Source organism: Anomaloglossus baeobatrachus, chromosome 6 (assembly GCF_048569485.1).
Source record: "Anomaloglossus baeobatrachus isolate aAnoBae1 chromosome 6, aAnoBae1.hap1, whole genome shotgun sequence".
NCBI lineage: Eukaryota > Metazoa > Chordata > Amphibia > Anura > Aromobatidae > Anomaloglossus > Anomaloglossus baeobatrachus.
This window is the reverse complement of record NC_134358.1, coordinates 533254481-533268112: the sequence shown is the minus strand read 5'-3', so window position 1 is coordinate 533268112 and position 13632 is coordinate 533254481. Positions and strand designations below refer to the sequence as shown.

At 49.3% G+C, this 13632-nt stretch overlaps 1 long non-coding RNA gene across 3 annotated transcripts in view; it reads right to left on the bottom strand.

Moving 5' to 3' along the window:
• Nucleotides 1-13632, bottom strand: part of LOC142244561 (uncharacterized) — a 290422-nt gene that overhangs the window by 56952 nt on the left and 219838 nt on the right. For all 3 annotated transcript variants that reach the window (XR_012724591.1, XR_012724589.1, XR_012724590.1), the window contains exon 5: nucleotides 1156-1213. This is a non-coding gene — a long non-coding RNA (uncharacterized LOC142244561). The remainder of the gene's footprint in view (nucleotides 1-1155; nucleotides 1214-13632) is intronic.

Genomic DNA, 13632 nt, shown 5'->3' with positions numbered 1-13632 from the left:
TCTCAAACCAGATCAGGACCCCAGGGGACACATTGTTGCCACGGCAACCTGAGGTCATCATGATGACCTCCGAGTCAGCCAACAACGGCAACCCTGTTAGACCATGCCAGGAACATGGTCCAAGATGCTTCTGTCAGTGCAGTACTGACAGATATGATGTATTGTAATGCTTGTGCATTGCAATATATTACATCAGGGATCAGACTAATAAAAGTTAATGTATCATATAGGGACTAAGTAAAAAAAGTGGAAGTAAATTGTAAAACTATTTTTAAAAAATCAGAAAATAAAGCTAAAAAATTGCTAAAAATAAATACATAACCCCTTATTCGGGCCAAGGCCATGAACAATCCTCTCTCCGTTTTGGGGAAGGGGAAAGCCAAGATTCCTGAGTTAGACGATATAGCTTGGGATGACATAGTCGAATCCCACACCTTGGTATCTCCTGCAATTAACAATAGACTCATTCAACTATACATTATCCACCAGAGCTATATCCCTCCTGTAAGACAAAATAAAATGAAAAACATGGTTGGGGACGGGTGCCCGAGGTGTGGAAGAGATGGTGCAGATTTTTGGCATATGATATGGAATGTCGTTTTGTCTACTCCTATTGGAGGGATCTTACAATTGCACTCTCCTCGATACTAGGGAAAGTGGTCCCTATGACTCCGATCCTTTGTTTGTTTGGAGCATTGAATGCTAACTCCTGGTCCCAATCCGAGAATTATTTATTAAAGAAGGTCCTGTTCCTGGCCCGAAAGGGCATAATACTAAATTGGATGAACCCTCGCCCTCCTTCTAAAGCTTCTTGGATCGCCCTTGTGAATGCCATAATCCCTCTAGAACAATTTGTGTTCAAGAACTGGGGCTCTATAAATAAATTTGAGAAAATTTGGGGCGGGTGGTTGAGGTCACCCTTGACGGGGGGTTCGCCCAGTTCCCTGGATACAAATTTACAAGCCCTTTTGTCTTAAAATCCTCTCTCTGTTATGACATGCACTCGGGCATGGGAATCCTATGGGATGTATCGGTTTACATGCTAGTGGTGTGACACGGTCCCCAGCACTAGATAACCATATGCCTTGACTATATGGTAATCTATTTTTTGGATATAACCTGTGATTGTATACATTTACACCATCAAATGCTCACCTTTTATCTTCTATGTACAATTTGCTAAGTTGATTGCTGATACTATGTCATACTTATCCTACAATAAAACGTGTTTAAAAAAAATAAATACATAACAAAAAAAGTACACACATTTGGTATCAACGCATACGGAACAACACGATATATAAAACTCACACTAGTTAACTTCTTCACTAAAAATATATATATATATATGTATTGTAAAAGCTATGTCTTTTCATCATCCAGCTGACAAAAAAGTTAAATAAAACGAGATCAAAAAGTGATATGTAACATGTAGAGATAAGCAAACCTGAAGTTCGGTGTTCGATATGAACTCAGACTTTCTCAAGAAATCAGAGTTCGGATTCAGAGTTCGGGTGATTTACGTTTGCAAACCATTCGTGCGAGCATGGCTGTGCTTAGTTATGCACAGTGCTCGGCCCAGTGCAAGTTGCTTGCAGTGTTTAAATAGTTTGCACTGGGGGTAACAACAGCGTGATCAGATATAGCGTGCACCCCTCCAAAAAATGGAAAAAACCCTGTCCACCCTCTCCCAAAAGTGTTCTGTTTATGGCTGGCTGCATGTTGACGGAGACCCGAACTTCCAATCAGTGACTTCAAATGAAGTTCAGGTCAAGATCGGGTCCAAAACTGAACTTTAATGGAGTTCAGCTGGACTACAAGGACCCAGACTTCCACGGGTCTGATCATCTCTAGTAACAAGCTACATCTAGTAACAAGTTACATCTCTAGTAACAGCTACATATAGCTACATCTGCAAAAAAATAATAAAAGCTATAACTCTCAGAATTCAGCAATGTAAAAACAATATTTTACATATAAAATTGTCTTTATGGTGTAAAAGTGGCAAAACATAAAATAATACAATATAAATAGGTATCACTGCATATGTACTGACCCGAAGAGTAAAGGTGTCATAATAATTTTACGACTCGGTGAATGGCATAAAAAATTTCTGATTTAATGTTTCTTCTTGATTCTGCTCACGAAAAGCAGAATAGAAAGGAATAACTAAATAATTTGTGGCCCAAAATGTTCCCAATAAAAAATAAAACTCATGCCGCAAAATATAATACTCTGTCGGCAGAAAAGTACCAAAAAATGACATTTTTGTGTACTCACCGTAAAATGTCTTTCTTGGAGCCTTTCATTGGGGGACACAGACAGTGGGTAGTATGGTGTCTCCAGGGGAGGCGTGACACTAGATTGAAAAAGTGTTAGCTCCTCCTCCAACAGCATATACCCTAGCTAGGCAGGAAACTAGCTCAGTTTGGTGTAAAAGCAGTAGGAGAAGAACAACGAAAACACAAGGGTGGGAGCTGTGTCCCCCAATGAAAGGCTCCAAGAAAGACATTTTACAGTGAGTACACAAAAATGTCATTTCCTTTCTCGCCTTTTCATTGGGGGACACAGACAGTGGGACGTCCCAAAGCAGTCCCTGGGTGGGAACTGAACTATTAACAGTGCATAACATCAGACTAAGAGCTGACTAACAACTGCAACTGCAGTGAACACATATCAGAATACTGTCAAAACCGAGCAGTGGCCACTTATAAATGGGCCACTGCTGCCTGAAGGACTTGTCTTCCAAGATCAGCATCCGCAGAAGCATGCGAATCCACTCTGTAGAATTTTGTAAACGTGTGCACACTGGACCAGGTAGCGGCCTTGCAAAGTTGGGCCTCCGAAGCCTGATGGCGGATAGCCCAGGAAGCACCCACTGCTCGCGTAGAGTGGGCCCGCACAGATTGAGGGGGAACAGAACCTCGTGCTTTGTATGCCTCACAGACGGCAGTCCTGATCCATCGAGAAATCGTGGATTTAGAAGCCTGGTTGCCCTCTTTGTGTCCTTCCGAGAGGACGAAGAGGGCATCAGACTTGCGCAACGGCGCTGTTCTGGTGATGTAGATCCGCAAAGCCCTAACAAGATCTAGAGTGTGAAGGGCTTTTTCAAAGGAGTGGACCGGGGCCGGACAGAATGACGGCAACACAATGTCTTTGTTCAAGTGGAAAGAAGATACGACCTTCGGAAGAAAGACAGGGGAAGGCCGAAGGACCACCTTATCGTGATGGAATATCAGGTAAGGTGAGCGACAGGAAGGGGCCGCCAGTTCGGACACTCGTCTGATAGAGGTAATGGCGACTAAAAAGGCAACCTTCCAAGAGAGACGTTGAAGAGAGATTTCTCTTAAAGGTTCAAAAGGAGGAAGCTGAAGAGCTCCGAGAACCAGATTCAGATCCCAGGGATCTAAGGGGTGGCGATAAGGAGGGACCAAATGCGCTACCCCTTGAAGAAAGGTACGGACCTGAGGGCGAGAAGCCAGCTGCTTCTGGAAAAAAATTGACAAGGCAGAAACTTGACCTTTAAGGGTACTGAGGGCTAGTCCCGAGTCCAGACCGTCTTGCAGAAAGGCAAGCACATTAGGGATTGAAAAAACAAGGGGTGACCGATGATGACGGTCACACCAGGAAAGATAGGTCTTCCAGGTCCTGTGATAGATACTGGCGGAGGAGGGCTTCCAAACATTAAGCATGGTATGAACTAACTTAGAAGAAAGACCTGACTTGGCTAGAATCAAGGATTCAAGCGCCACGCCGTTAAATGCAGCTGTGCTGTATTCTGGTGGAATATTGGACCTTGCGACAGAAGGTCCGGGCGGTCAGGGAGACGCCAGGGAGTGTCGCTGAGAAGTTGGAGAAGCTCTGGGTACCAGGCTCTCCTGGGCCAGTCCGGGGCCACGAGGATCACGGGAATTCCCTCCGCCTTGATTTTCTTGATTACTCTCGAAATGAGAGAAAACGGAGGGAAGATGTAGGGCAGGCGAAACTGCGACCACCGGAAGACTAGAGCGTCGGAGCCGAGCGCTAGCGGGTCTCTCGACCGGGATATGAAGGGATGTACCTTGGCGTTCATCCAAGACGCCATGAGGTCCACATCTGGGAGTCCCCAACGAAGATTGATCTGATGGAACACTTCGTCGTGAAGGGACCATTCCTCTGCCTCTAAACCCTGTCTGCTGAGAAAGTCTGTGGCCCAGTTGTCTACTCCCAGAATATGGACAGCTGAAATAATGGGAATGTGCATCTCTGCCCAAAGAAGAATCCTGGATACTTCTTTCATCGCTGCCCTGCTGCGAGTTCCTCCCTGACAGTTGATGTAAGCCACAGCCGTGGCATTGTCTGACTGGATCCGAACAGGGAGACCCAATAGCAAGGGCTGAAAGTTCTGAAGGGCCAAAAATATGGCTCTGATCTCTAGAACGTTGATGTGAAGGGAGCGTTCGGAGGGAGACCAGCATCCGTGAACAGTGTGGTGGAGAAACACCGCTCCCCAGCCTATGAGGCTGGCATCTGTCGTGACTACTTGCCAGTGGACAGGACGGAAGGACTTCCCTTGAGATAGGGATGAGACTTGAGTCCACCAGACGAGGGAATGGAGCGCAGTCCGAGATAAGCGGACTGACCGGTCTAGAGAAGCTGGATTCTTGTCCCAGAAGGATAAAAGATCCAGTTGTAGAGGGCGTAGATGGACTTGGGCAAAGGACACGGCTTCTATGACTGCCACCATCTTGCCTAACACTCTCAACCCATTCCGAAGGGATGTGTGACAGCGGGAGCGGAGGGATTGGGCGGCCCGGATGAGGGATGACCTCTTGTCTTCTGGAAGAAAAACCCGGGACTGAGCCGTGTCTTTCAGCATACCTAAAAAAGTGATGCGCTGACGAGGAATGAGGGATGACTTGTTGAAGTTGATAAGCCACCCTAGTGTAATACTACTGTATGTTCTGGGGATTTCGATTGCGTTAGGGCAATGACAACAGAGACGAGTTCTTGGTACAAGATGTTATATAATATGTCACCACGGTAGATACACAACGGGAATAAACACAGTAAAACAACACACAAAACGGAGCGAAGGGGATTCCCGGGGCCACGCACCGGACTCCCCCAGGGAGACCACCAGAGCGAACCCCTGTACAGGGACTGTCCGGCAATCAACCCCGGAAGGCCTAAATGTGCGGCAGCCGGTACACAAGGGGCAAGTGGTATAGTCCAGGAGTGTCCGTACGGGATGATTGTCCAGAGTGGTTACGAACCGGGCAGAGTGCTGATCAAAGACGGCAGACGGAGTCCGGGCACAGCTTGAAGAAAACCGGGTATGGTCCAGAGTCGGTCGGTAGAGTTTCAGGAGAATCCAAGGCAATCAGGAAGTAGAAACAGCAAAGCAGGAGCACACAGCAAGCAGTATACTCAGGCACTGGACTGGGCTGAGAGGCGGCCTTTTAAGCAGCTGGACAGGAAGTAGGGCAACAGAACCTTAAACTCCATGTTAACTGAGGGCAAGCTCATTCAAAAGAGAACTGGAAAACCTGGAAACCTGACATTACTCCCCCCCCCCAGAGACGGCCTCAGGACGGATCAGGGCCCGGCTTGTCCGGGAACCGTCGATGAAACTGAGCGATCTTCCGGGGTGCCCGAATGTTACCCACCGGTTCCCAGGAATCGTCCTCGGGGGCGTACCCCTGCCAACGTACCAGATATTGAAGCCGACGACGATGGAGCCGGGAGTCAATAATGTCCTCAACCACGAACTGCTCCTCGCCGTCGACCATCACAGGCGGAGGAGGAGGCACAACACGACCACGAAACGTATTAGGGGAGACAGGTTTGAGGAGAGACACATGAAAGACCGGGTGTACCTTTAGATGGTGCGGCAACCGTAGCCGACAGGCCACAGGGCTCACGATCCCGGTGATCTTAAACGGACCGATGAATTTTTGTCCCAGCTTCTGCGAAGGAACACCCAATCTCAGGTTTTTGGTGGATAACCATACAGAGTCCCCTACCTTGTACATGGGTGCCGGTTTCCGGTGAGTGTCTGCCGACCTCTTGTAACGCTCCTGGGCCGTAGCCACAGTGTCCTTTAGAACCTCCAGATTCTGTCGAAGCTCTGTCAATCTGTCCTCCACCGCCGGCACCGAAACCGCAACCGGTGACCTAGGCAAAACATTCGGATGATAACCCAAGTTAGCAAAAAAGGGCGTTACCTTAGTGGAGCTGCTCTGAGTGTTGTTATAGGAGAACTCCGCCAACGGAAGCATCTTCAACCAATCGTCTTGGAGATGGCTGACATAACATCGAAGGTATTGTTCCAGGGTTTGATTCGTCCGTTCGGTTTGCCCATTTGTCTGAGGATGGTATGCAGAAGACAAACAGACATCAATCTGGAGTGCCGTACAAAAGCCCTTCCAGAACCTAGACGTGAACTGCACGCCCCGGTCAGAGATGATCTCGTCTGGTACCCCATGCAATCGGAATACGTTCTGGATAACCAAATCCACTGTCTCTGCGGCTGAGGGAAGACCGGTACACGGAATGAAGTGAGCAGCTTTAGTCAATCGATCCACCACCACTAAGATGGTATTGTGTCCGCCTGAGACTGGCAACTCCACAATAAAATCCATGGAGATAGACCCCCAAGGGCGAGATGGCACGGGTAACGGTTGGAGGAGTCCCGTAGGAGCCACACGAGGGACCTTGCACCGGGCACAAACCACGCATGAGTGGACATAGTCCTTTACATCCTTTAGACAGGTAGGCCACCAGAAAAAACGGCTCAGAAATTCCTGCGTCTTCTGTACCCCCCTATGACCAGCCAACACGGAGTCATGGACCAACTTGAGAACCCGAAGTCTTACGGCCTCCGGGACATAAATGCGTCGCTCTCTCAACCACACACCATTCCGAAGAACAAGAGTTACATCATTCGGGGGGGCAGCAAGAAATACGTCACCATCATAGGCCAGCTTGATGTCCTTCCACAAGTCCTGGTCCTGGATTACTCCAACGAAATTGGCATCCGATAACACGGTCTGAGACGGGGTTCCAGGCACGGAGTCCACGGCGTGGATTCGGGACAAGGCATCGGCTTTCCCATTACGTGAACCTGGACGGTATGTAACGACAAAATTGAATTGGTTAAGAAATAGGCTCCAACGGGCTTGCCGTGGAGACAGGCACCTGGCAGACTTAAGAAATTCCAGATTACGATGATCTGTGAGTACTATCACTTGCTGCGCGGCTCCCTGTAAGTGGTGTCTCCATTCCTTGAAAGCGGAAATAATCGCTAACAATTCCTTGTCCGCAATGTCATAGTTCCTTTCTGCAGGGGACAACCGGCGGGAAAAGAAAGCACACGGATGTAAGAGACTCTTGTCCCCAGTCCTTTGAGAAAGGATGGCCCCTAATGCGTAGTCGGAAGCGTCGACTTCCACGATAAAGGGAAGTGCGGGATTCGGATGTACCAATATAGGCGCTGAGGTAAAACAAACCTTGAGACGATGGAAGGCTTCCTGGGCCTGGGCGGACCACACAAACTTCTGTCCTTTCTTGGTTAACAGAGTGATGGGACGAACGATTTCTGAAAAATTACGGATAAAACGTCGGTAAAAGTTGGCAAAACCGACAAAGCGTTGTACCTCTTTGACGTTACCCGGTTCCGGCCAGTCCAGAATTGCTTGTATCTTGCCAGACTCCATGTTCAGTCCCTGAGGAGAGATGACATACCCTAAGAATTGTATCTGTGAGCAATGGAATTCGCATTTCTCCAGTTTAATGTACAGGTGATTTTCCCTCAGCCGGGTAAGTACGGTCTTGACGTGCTCCTGGTGTTCCTGTAAGGAATCAGAAAAGATTAGGATATCGTCCAGATAAATCACCATGAATTGGTCCATGATATCCCTAAAAATATCGTTAACTAGATGTTGGAAAGCCGCGGGAGCGTTACAAAGTCCAAAAGGCATCACTAGGTACTCAAAATGTCCATACCGACATCGGAACGCGGTCTTCCACTCGTCTCCGGGACGTATGCGAAGTAGATTATATGCCCCACGGAGATCCAATTTGGTGAATATTTTTGCCTGTTGGACCCTCTCCAATAGCTCAGGAATCAACGGTAACGGATACCGGTTCCGGATGGTTATTTTATTCAGTTCCCGGTAGTCAATACAGGGTCTCAGAGTCCCCTCTTTCTTTTTCACGAAAAAGATGGGTGCCCCTGCTGGTGAGGTAGACGGGCGAATAAATCCCTTGGCTAGGCTCTCATCAATGTATTCTTTTAGTGCTTCTAGCTCAGGTGCCGCCAACGGGTAGACATGGCCAAACGGAATCTCCGCCCCTGGAAGTAAGTCTATGGGGCAATCATACGGTCTATGCGGGGGAAGCCGATCGGCTTTTCTTTTGTCGCATATGTCAGAAAAGTCATCATAAACCGGGGGTAGAACAGGTACCTGTACAGTGCCCTCCGCATTTGATGTTACTGGAACCGGAACAGTTGGACTAATGGTCGGACCACTCTGCGGTGGGAAGGTTATTTCCTTAGTTTCCCAATCGATGACCGGATTCGTAGACCGTAGCCACGGAATACCTAAAATAATCGGAAAATGAGGAGAAGAAATTATCATGAAAACAAGGGTCTCCTGCTGACCTGGCTTCATCACGCATTCTAGCGGTACTGTTTCCCGATCCACTGGTCCAGAGCTTAACGGAGATCCGTCTACCGTCTCCATGGTAACCGGTGAGGATCTTTGCTGAGTCCGGATACCGTGTTTCCTGGCAAAAGAGGAGTCCATGAAATTTCCCCCTGCCCCAGAATCTATCATTGCAGAGGTAGGTATTAGATGCCCCTCCCACCGGATCTGAATGGGGAGCGAGCAATGGGTATATTTCCCTTCTGAGTCCTTCGGTGAGGTTGACATTACAGTCAAGGGAAATACCGCATCCAAGTGCCCACTTGCCTCAGAGATATCGGACTCTGCGTCCGTGTTGTCACACTCTGCCATGGCTGCCAATACCTTATTTGGGCGATTCGGACGTTTCGGGCAGTCGATCAAGAAATGATCCGATTGACCGCAATAGAAACACAAACGCTCACGGAGCCGGTGTTCGCGACGTTCGTTGGTCTCTCGCTTTTGCAGAGAGTCCACTTGCATAGGAACGTCCTCGGCCTCCCGTGGTGTCCTGAGAGCGGGTTCTCTAGAAGGAAATGCAAAGTTGTTTACACGGTTTACAGCTGCCCATTTTTCCTGTCTACGCTCCGTCAAGCGGGTATCAATACGCACACAGTGCTGGAGAAACAGTTCAAAATCCCCTGGAGATTCGGAACGAGCTAACTCGTCCTTGATGGTACCGGACAAACCTTTTCTGAATACAGACAATAATGCATTGTTTCCCCAGTCGGTGTCTACCACTAACCTCTTGAACTCAGTGGCGTATTCAACGACAGAACGCTTTCCCTGACGTAAGGAAAGGAGAGCCGATTCAGCGGTAGCACGGCGATTCGGATCATCAAACATTTGCGCCATTGCGTTCAGAAAGTCATCCAGGTGATTTAAACGGATGTCCCGATTCTCTATCATAGGATTAGCCCAAGCCAGTGCTCGTGAGGTTAATAACATGATTATACATAACACTTTGGACCGGTCAGAACGGTAATAATCAGCATGTACATCAAAAAACAGTATACATTGGTTCACAAATCCACGAAACTGACTACGATCACCATTGAAACGGAATGGGGGTAACCTAGGCATACCGGCAGCTGATACGGACGTAGTGGGGACGGCTTCCTGAGCCTCCACTCTGACTTGCAAATCCTGAATAGCCGGACCCAGTACCTGGTGATCATGGCCCAGCTGTGCCTCCACATCTCTGAGTTTAGTTTGCACCGCCTCCATCTCCTGCTGCAAGGAGTTGATCATGGAAAAGAGCTGATCTACTCGTGTCTCAGTCATTGCCCCAGCGAAATCCTCTTATGGCCTGAGTATAATGTAATACTACTGTATGTTCTGGGGATTTCGATTGCGTTAGGGCAATGACAACAGAGACGAGTTCTTGGTACAAGATGTTATATAATATGTCACCACGGTAGATACACAACGGGAATAAACACAGTAAAACAACACACAAAACGGAGCGAAGGGGATTCCCGGGGCCACGCACCGGACTCCCCCAGGGAGACCACCAGAGCGAACCCCTGTACAGGGACTGTCCGGCAATCAACCCCGGAAGGCCTAAATGTGCGGCAGCCGGTACACAAGGGGCAAGTGGTATAGTCCAGGAGTGTCCGTACGGGATGATTGTCCAGAGTGGTTACGAACCGGGCAGAGTGCTGATCAAAGACGGCAGACGGAGTCCGGGCACAGCTTGAAGAAAACCGGGTATGGTCCAGAGTCGGTCGGTAGAGTTTCAGGAGAATCCAAGGCAATCAGGAAGTAGAAACAGCAAAGCAGGAGCACACAGCAAGCAGTATACTCAGGCACTGGACTGGGCTGAGAGGCGGCCTTTTAAGCAGCTGGACAGGAAGTAGGGCAACAGAACCTTAAACTCCATGTTAACTGAGGGCAAGCTCATTCAAAAGAGAACTGGAAAACCTGGAAACCTGACACCTAGCCTTGACAGCGTGTCTAAGCATATCTGCATGCTTTCTGAGCAAACTTGAGGCGAGCTCCCCTTGACAAGTAGGTCGTCCAAATAGGGAACGACCAGAACGCCTCTGGGGTGCAAAATGGACATGACAGCCGCCATGACCTTTGTGAAGACCCGAGACACAGTGGCCAGTCCAAAGGGGAGGGCCCTGAATTGGTAATGACGGTGTCCTACGGCAAAATGAAGGAACCGTTGATGGGATACACATATGGGAATGTGTAAATAAGCATCTTGAACATCTATGGAGGTTAGGAATTCTTCCGGTTCCATGGCGGCTAGTACTGCTCTCAATGACTCCATTCGGAAGGTCCAAATGCGTACGGATCTGCTCAGTCTTTTGAGATCCAGGATAGGGCGGAAAGAGCCATCTTTTTTGGGAACGACAAAAAGGTTTGAATAGAAACCTTTGCCGCGCTGTTCCAGGGGCACTGGAATGATAACGTTTGCTTTTTGTAACGAGGCTATGGCCTGAAATAAGGTCTGGCTTTGCGTTTCGGACTTTGGGAGACGAGAACGCAGAAACCTGCTGGCCGGCAGGGAATGGAAATCGATCTTGTAACCTGAGGTGACGATTTCTCGAACCCAAGCATCATCAGTGTGGTCTAGCCAGATATCCCAAAAAAGCAGAAGCCGCCCTCCAACAGGAGTCGGATCTAAGGGATACCTGGCGTCATACTGAGGGGGCTTGTGCAGGGCGAGGTCCCTTAAGTTTAGGTTGTTTGGATTGGGAACGTCAAGAAGAGTCCCTTGAGGGGCCGGATCCTCGATCTGAGCGTTGAGATGATCCTTGTACTGAAGGTTTTTGGGAGACGGGCCGAAAGGACTGCCTGCGCCAAGAAGATTTTTTAAAATTCCTGGATACAGGCCGCTTTTGTGGTAGAATGGTACTTTTTCCACCCGTCGTCTCAGATATGAGTTTGTCCAGGGATTCTCCAAACAGACGCAGGCCATGGAAGGGCAGTGTGGACAGGGATTTCTTGGAGGCACTGTCCACATTCCATATCTTTAGCCACAGGACTCTGCGGGCAAAAAAAGCATTGGCTGCCGTTAGGGCCGACAAACTAGCTGCATCTAGGGAGCCGTGAAGAAAATAATTAGAGGCTAGGGAGATCAAATCAAGGATCTCAAAAGCCTCCAGAGGAAGAGAGCGAAGCATCTGCGTAGGGTCTTACTCCACTCACCCATAGCTCTCGCGACCCATGTCAAGGCAAACAAGGGGCGAAGAGAGGAGCCTGAAGCCTGGAAAATAGACTTGACCGCTGCATCAACTGCGCAGTCGGGCGAGTCCTTGAGAGACGCGCTGTCTGAAACGGACATAACCGTGTGTTTAGCCAGCCTGGATACTGGCGGGTCCACAACGGGGGGTACTGACCAGCTCTTAACCATTTCAGATGGAAAAGGATAAGCGAATGAAGTGAAAGTTTTTATAATTAAACCTTCTATCAGGGTGATCCCACCGTTTAGACATGATTTGACAAAAAACCGGATCCTGGGCAAAGGACTTAGAAGGCTCCTTGGCCCGCTTGATTGCCGACTGAGAAGTCGGGTCCAGAGGCTGATCAGAAATCGACAAAGAGTGATTGACACCCGTAATTAGTGTGTCTTCTATATGCCTAGACTCGGAAGGGACATCTGAATCAGAGTCAGAGTCTTGGGAATCGTGACTACTAAAAGTCACAGAGCCCGGGTCAGACTGACCATCGTCCGAGTCGGAAGAGGCGTACAGGTTGCAATGGCGCCTCTTGGAAGCAGCCTTTTTACGTTCTGGGGAAGAAGGACAAGACGAAGCAGGCGGGCTCCTCTGAAGAAGCTGAGCCGGGGGAAGGCTGCCTGAGGTTTGGGATATCTGAGTGACAAGGTCATCTATCCTTTTAGACATTAGAAGAGCCCATGCAGGCATTACGTCATCAGACGGGGGTGCTGCCTGGCCGGGGCAAAATCCAAAACCTGCGCGGCCTCCTGGTCCGGCAACTGGGTCTGTTGTGACACGGTAGTAGGGGCATCGCAGCCCCGGCATAGTGGATAGCTTAGAAAACGAGCGTCCACAGGTGGTACAAGCATAGTACAGGTCCGTAGAGGACGCCCGGGAAGCTTTATCACCCTTGCGGTTACGCATGTCAGCAACAGAGTCCTACAGCCCTATATAGGGATATGCCGCTGTTAGTATGAGTGAGGAGCCACTAGCAGTATTATAAAGTGACTGCTATGCAGAGCTGGCATATACCGATAGCAAAATGGCATATACTGTCAAACAGTCGGCATATACCTGCAGGCAGAGCCAGTATTTACCGCTAGTAGCTGATATACACCACTAGCCAGCAGGCACACACCACTAGAGAGACAGCGATATACCGCTGAGCAGAGCGGTATATAGTGCTGCAGAAGTCCAGAGCCAAGGAGGCGATCTCACCCGTGTCTGCTCCCCACGTGGAAAATGGCGTCCAGTGTTCCTGGCAGCCTGGAGGAGAGAGACGGCCCCCGGAGACTGATTGGTCTCAGGGCTGGGACTAAGGCGGGCTTTGCACACTACGACATCACAGGTACGATGTCGGTGGGGTCAAATTGAAAATGACGCACTTCCGGCATCGCATGCGACATCGTAGTGTGTAAAGGCTCGATGATACGATTAACGCGCGCAAAAGCGTCGTAATCGTATCATCGGTGCAGCGTCGGCGTAATCCATGATTACGCTGACGCGACGGTCCGATGTTGTTCCTCGTTCCTGCGGCAGCACACATCGCTGTGTGTGAAGCCGCAGGAGCGAGGAACATCTCCTACCGGCGTCACTGCGGCTTCCGTAGGATATGCGGAAGGAAGGAGGTGGGCGGGATGTTTACATCCCGCTCATGTCCGCCCCTCCGCTCCTATTGGCCGCCTGCCGTGTGACGTCGCAGTGACGCCATACGACCCGCCCCCTTAATAAGGAGGTGGGTCGCCGGCCAGAGCGACGGTCGCAGGACAGGTGATTCCATGTGAAGCTGCCGTAGT